Below are 6759 nucleotides of genomic sequence, written 5' to 3' on the forward strand. Positions count from 1 at the left end.
CGCCGCTTCCCCTGAGAGGCGCAGAGCCGGGGGCCGGAAGCCGCCGCCGCGGCGGGCGAGGCCGCCCCCTGCCGCCCGGAGGTCGCGAGCCGCCCGGCTCCAGCTCCCGCCCGGTCCTCGCCCCGGGGGCGCCTCCTCGGAACTTGCTGCTCCGCCTGCTCGCGAGTCGGCCCGGCCCGGTCCGCGCCGAGCTCCGCCAGCCTCCAGGGGTCGTTCCACCATCGGGCTCTTCTTGCCCGGCCAGGGGACGCCCGGGGTTCTCGGCCCTCCGATCTGAGTTGCCCACACACACGCCAATGCCCCTCTCGCCCTAGGAAGGACATCTCCCTTCCCATCCCCACCGCCGGCAACCTGGCTTCCAAACTGGGGAGTGTGGGTTTCTCCCTCCAGAACAGGGGGGCCGTGGAGGGACTTAAAGCAGGGGAGTCGTTTTCAGATTTGCGTTTTAGAAAGATCGTTCGGGCTCCTGCGAAGAGGAGGGACTGTAGGAGGCCTGACACGAGATGAGGACAGAAGTTCTGGGGCTGCCGCGATGGTCCGGGTGAGATGTGAGGTCTCAGCGACAGCTGGGACAGCAGGGATGGAGGAGTGGATCTGGATACTTGGGAGGGGAAGGGAACGGAGTGACTTGACTGGGCGGCGAGGCTGAGGAAGGTGTCTGGTGTGGACAGTACGATGGGTGGAGGAGGGCGAGGTTTGTCGTGAAAGGGGCCAACAAACTCGGTTTGGGTTTTGCCTGAGTTTAAGGTGCCTGCAGAGAAGTAGACTGGAGCCACAGACCGTGGAGTCCTGAGAATGTAGTGGAAGCTGCTGGTTCGAGGACAGGTACGATTATCCAGCCAGTCTGCCCCACCTCTGGACTGATTCACACAGACCTCAAGGCCTGTTCTCTCTCAGAGAGTATATGCCCTTTCTCTCTCAGGCAGTATATTTTGGCAGTCTGGTAAACCCTGCAGACTTCCCCAGTTCTTGCTATTGCATTCCGGCCTGTGCAGTCACCATGTTCAGTATGTTCATCCACACGTGGGACAGGCCTACAGTTGCCCTTATAGTGATCGCCTAGATATATGCTTATTCGTTCCAGTACTGAGTGACTTCTGTTTTGGGTCTCATAATTTCTCCTTTGGATTACTCTAGTAACCTCTCTCACATTTTTTTGCTTCATTCCTTAAACATCATGGCCGGTGGGATTAGGGATAATTTGCTAACTTTTTATTTTTCTTCTCAGGAGTAATTAAAACTACCAAAAATATTTTACCCATTGTGTAGTAGTGAACCACCTTTCGCTCCTCACACCACCAAGGTTCAGAAGAGGTTGACCTCTCCTACCCTGAGAGTAGTCATATGACCCAGGTCATGGCCCATCAGGCACTGATTGGTTTGGGTTGGTCAATGATCTGAGCCGGCCCAGTGAGTTGCTCTAGAGACTCGTCTGGCACTAAGGAAGAGAAATGGTCCTTTGCCACCAGCTCCCATCTTTGTAATCATGTGCTCAGCACCCGTTTAGAAATGAAGTAGAGGGGCGCCTGGGTGGCTCAGTGGGTTAAAGCCTCTGCCTTCGGCTCAGGTCATGATCCCAGGGTCCTGGGATCGAGCCCCACATCGGGCTCTCTGCTCCGCAGGGAGCCTGCTTCCTCCTCCCTGCCTCTCTTCCTACTTGTGATCTCTGTCAAATAAATAAATAAAATCTTAAAAAAAAAAAAAAAAGAAATGAAGTAGATCCAGAAGTTGTTGGGAGACAGATGCTGGACACTGTAGGGTGCCAGAAATAAGCACTAAAGTCATTTTAGTTGGTTAGTGGGTTTGTTACTTGTAAGACACCCACGTTAAACTCACTGATTTGTATTGGACGAATTCCTCTTTTGGTGAAAATCGGTACTTTTGCTTATCTTCAACCTTTCTCTTCTTCCTAATTTCACGATGGCTTACATTATTATTATTTTGGACCAACACTCTGCCCTAGTATCCTCCCCCTCCCATCTTCACACTGCTGTCAGAGCCATCTGAAGTGAAAACCTGTCCATTATTTGCTTATCGAAAATCCTTCTAACCCTTCATCACCTACTGGCAAAAACCCAAGTTCTTTCATATGATTTAACCCCTACCTACCTGTCCAGCTGACATCCATCCTTCAGTAATATTGGACGGCTGGTGCCTCCTTGTGCCATCTATGTTACAAGCTTGCTTATGTGGTTACCCATCTTCTAAGCCAACTCAAGCCTTGTCTTCTCCAGGCAGCCACCTCTGATTGCCCCACAGTAAACTTAGGGGCCCACAACTTGTGCAGAACTTTGATTGCACATATGGCAATTGGAGAACTCTACCAATTTACATGGGTGTGTTTTTCCCAGAGATCCCTGACCTCCATCCCAGGCTCTAGATTTAGTTGTCAGCTGCCCAGCCTGGAACAGAACAAAAAGTGCACACACTAGGATTACTGCACAGAGCTGAAAAGTGGGTTAGCCATTCTAGCTCCAGAGTGTGAATTTGAACCTTTTTAGGAAAGGATTTACAGAACAATCTCAGCAATTCTGGGCTTCCAAATTAGTTTCAACTTAATATTTCAAGTGTAACTTTTTATGATAGAAGCAAATAAAAGACCAGTTTTGTTATGATTGAGAAGTATAGTAGCTTTAGTCCCAGGAAATGGATCTATCCCTTCTGCATTTTTCTTTTTTTGCTCTGAACTTGAGATTCTCTTATCTTCGCTTATATTGGTCCATGGTCACTCATATTTACGTCTGAGCTAACTGCAAAAAAACTCCTTCAGGAGGATCTCTTTGGATACCTTTTTTTTTTTTTTTTTACCTCATAGGTATAAATTGCAGTCATTTTGTTTTCTAGAACCTCCTGGCACTCATCAGCACACAGAATTTTCCAGATGCATCCCAGAGGAAAACACTTGTCTCACTATGAACTAGCTATTTGAAGTCAGAGCATCTGTGCCACCTTCTGAAAAACATTGGAAAATTCTTAACATATCTCTGTTACTGCCCCCTTCACAGGTGGCCGTAAGGATTAAATAAGACAACCCGCTGAAGGACTCCCCTGAACAGGCAAGTCCCCTAAAGAAGTGGTATTCAAAGCACTCATCAAAGAACCTGACCAGAATCTGAATCAATAACTTCCTTCACTTAACAAATACGCTACAAAGAAATGTCAGTTGAACAGTGTGCCCAGAAACTGACATTCTAGTGCCAACTCCCTTATCTTTTCGCAGAGCAAGAACAAAAAGTTCAGGGAAGGAGCCAGTCCAAGTTTTTTGAATATCCAGCATGAATTTTGCTGTGAACCCTAAACCTCCATGTAAAATCCAGCAAGTTGCCCAGCCTCTGTAGCAGCCAGAACAGAGGTATGTGACCTAGGATCTACCAAATCTGAGGTGCCCATGTTTTTGTTGTATTTTTCTTTATTTTTGTTACCCATGTATGTATGTATATATATATATATATATTTTTTTTAATTAGGAAGACACAGGAAAGGAAGAGTTTTAGGTAAAATTCTTTATTTCGGTCAGGGCTGATGCATCTGGCTTTTGGGAGGTGCTGACCCAGAGACTGACATCTAGTGGCCAACAATAATGGTGCAGGCCGTAGTGTCCATTCCAAGCCCTTCAGCAGTGAGTTACTGGCTAGAGGGCCCAAGACAGGGTTCAGACTGTTCTGGCTGTGTAGATTTGAAGCCTGACTCTGGCCCTCCCAAAGATTATTTGGGTTATTCTACTACTCATTTATAAAGTTTAAAAGAGCTTTCAAACTTAGACATTAGACATCCTTACATTTTTGTGAGCGATTTTAACCCTATTATTGAAATGTAACAACAAAAAAATCCAAAACTGAGTAAGTGTATTTCTATCTTATACAAAATAGGAGTATTAACTCATATTATTTAGCTATATTAACTTCTAAATTTTAACTCTAATCAAACGGTCAAAACAATTCTATCATTGTTATTTTGCATTAAAATAAGGTACCTATAATTCAGACCTCCAAAAATAACTTTCTCCTACAGGAACAAAAACTGGCTGTTTGGGGTGGGCGGTGTTTTATAGATATGATGAGCACTCGGTTCAAGGCCAGAAAATCATGAGTCCATTCTCTCCTCTTTCCTTTTCTCAGTCCACAACCAGGAATATGGAAAAAGAGATCAGGTTGGTTAATGTAGGAGACTACTAATTTTTTTGTCTGGGGTGGGTTTTAGCCACTATAATCATAGGCCTAGTTTCATTCTTGGGGGTGGGGCCCTGGAATATTTATTTCGGGACTTCCCTTTCCTCTAAAAGTTAAGGAGACATTTTAGCTACTAAATGATAACCAAAGACAACCTTCTATAGAAGCAAAAACTTTAAGTTTCACATTTAAATAGAAGTAAGTGTGAGGGGCGCCTAGGTGGCTCAGCCGGTTTTGTGTGTGATTTGATTTGGGTTCTGGTCGTAGTCTCAGGGTCATGAGATCCAGCCAGTGTGGAATCCACTTGCCTCTCTCCCTCCCCCGCTGTCCGTCCCCCCTCACTCAGGGGAATATGCACGTACACTCTCCCTCTCAAATAAATAAAATCTTTAACAAAGATTCTAATAAAATAAATAAATAAATAAATAAATAAAAAAAATCTTTAAAAGAAAGTGTTGAGGCACATACTTTAACTAGTCATTTCTTTTAATATATTTTATTCTGAAGTTACAAAAGTAGATACAAAATACTTTCTTTAAAAGTACAATTAACTGACTTAGAAAAATAGATAAAGCCCCTAAAGGTTTAAAAATACAACATAAATTTTCATGTAAAGAACATTTAAAAATATTTTAGATGGTAACCAAGACTAACTTATGCAAACTACTGTTGATGTAGATCAAACATAGAATGTTCTATTAAAAACCCTATAGCGCACTGGTAATCCATTTGGATTTACAGAATACTTGTCTGGAACAGAATTTGAGAATGAGAGAAACCCAAGTGAATTTCAGCGCAGTTGCTTCAGCAAAGTCACCGCCGTCACATGCAGTGTCACCCCCCGAGCCTTGTATAGTCGGAGACAGCAAAATCTACTGCGGAACACACAGGAAGACTGAGGGACCACTACTTTCCCTCTTTGCCAAAATTCTACAATAGTAAAAATCAAATCCACTTACTGAACTGACCTCAGGAAGAAAGTCCATCCCTGTCGAAGGGGCTGTGTCTGGGGTCTCTGCCAGCATCGGTCAGGCCGGAGTTCTCAGACAGGAGGCAGCCTCCCATACCAGGCAGGCACCACCAGCACCGGGACTGCTGCTGCTCAGAAACACATTTCTAAGAGTGGGACTCTCTGGGGCTGATCTGTTTATTGCTGGTGAGGTAATGATGTTATGTCTAGAAGCTCCACTTCCAGTATAACCTCACTTCTCCGAGAGAAAGCCAACGGTATCATCAGAAAACTTCAAAAGTGTTTGGAGAAGTTACAATCACCAGTGGTTGGCTCCTCTTGGCTCTGCGCTACTAGGGAAGCCTGCCTTTTGTTATCAAAGTCACGATGACTGCAGGTTTGCACTTCGCAAGCAGGCAGCAGCTTACAGAAGCCAGGGCTCTACAAGTCCAAGAGGAGAGGAAACTGGCTAGCAGGTAGCCCTCGACAAATCGCTTTATTCACAGTCTGGAGAATAATGGAGACATTTGGCTATCACAACAAAAAACCCGCACATCACTGTCTAAAAGTATTTTTTTAAAGGCCTGGAAATTAAGCACCATAGGACTACCTACATAATTTAGCAAGCACTCTCTACCCCATGACTATACTCAGGGGTGAGGAGCAGCAATCGGATCCTGGGCACAGGAAGGTAATTCACAAGGGAGAAGAGTCCAGGACAGACTGATTTGTTCTGACTTTTCTCAAAGGCTGGCCCGCTAGCCCAGTCAGAAGGGCCTCACCCTCCTGGCTTCCTCCAGTTCTCCTGCTCTCTACCCCCTGGCTTTAGATGTGAACAAGTAGTGGTAACTTAATGGGTAGGTGCACTGTTGGTAAAGCCCGGTTAGCCTGGGAACCTGGTAATATGTTTATTATTTTAAAAAAGGACATTCTGAGTCTCCAATTACCAACAAATTTTTTATTTATGTCTAGCATGTGACCATCTTTGGTTTGTTTTGGGATGGAGTCATGAAGAGAGAGAGGATTTCTATCACTGAAAATAAATGGAGAAAAGTGAGAACTGCTTTAGGAATCATGTGAAATATGAGAAATGATGGAAACTATAATCCTAGTTGAGAAACAGAATTCCATTCCACGAAAACGTAATTAAAGCCAAAGTCAAGAGGCAGTTAACATTCTGGGTGGCATCTAGAAACCTGCTTTCTTGTTTATAAATGATCAACACAAACACACAGAACTCCACACAGGTACCTTTGGATAAGCTTAAAACATGAGTTGTGGAATGTTTCAGAGGGCTTCTCTCTCTCTCTTTTTTTAAAATAAGGATTATCCCACTTTTTAATTCCTGGAGTGATGTATGGTTTCAGCCTAAATAAAATAGGTGAAAGGTTTTGTTTCCTTTAAAATTCTGTATATCTGGATATGAAATTCAGTTATGATAAAAATGGAGTTCCTAAGCTATTTTTTTCCTTATACTTCAGTGGAATGATAAAAATAAATAACAAAAAAATCCCTAACCAAACTAACTTTTTATCAAAGCCATCAAGGGAGTTAGTGAGCACTCTGCAAAACTCCGAGCTCTGAACTCACACCGAACGCTGACCAACTTCAAGCTAGGCCAGGCGGGCAAGTCCTCAATAG

This window comes from Enhydra lutris, unplaced genomic scaffold (assembly GCF_002288905.1).
Source record: "Enhydra lutris kenyoni isolate GAN:26980312 unplaced genomic scaffold, ASM228890v2 scaffoldscaffold18, whole genome shotgun sequence".
Taxonomy (NCBI): Eukaryota; Metazoa; Chordata; class Mammalia; order Carnivora; family Mustelidae; genus Enhydra; species Enhydra lutris.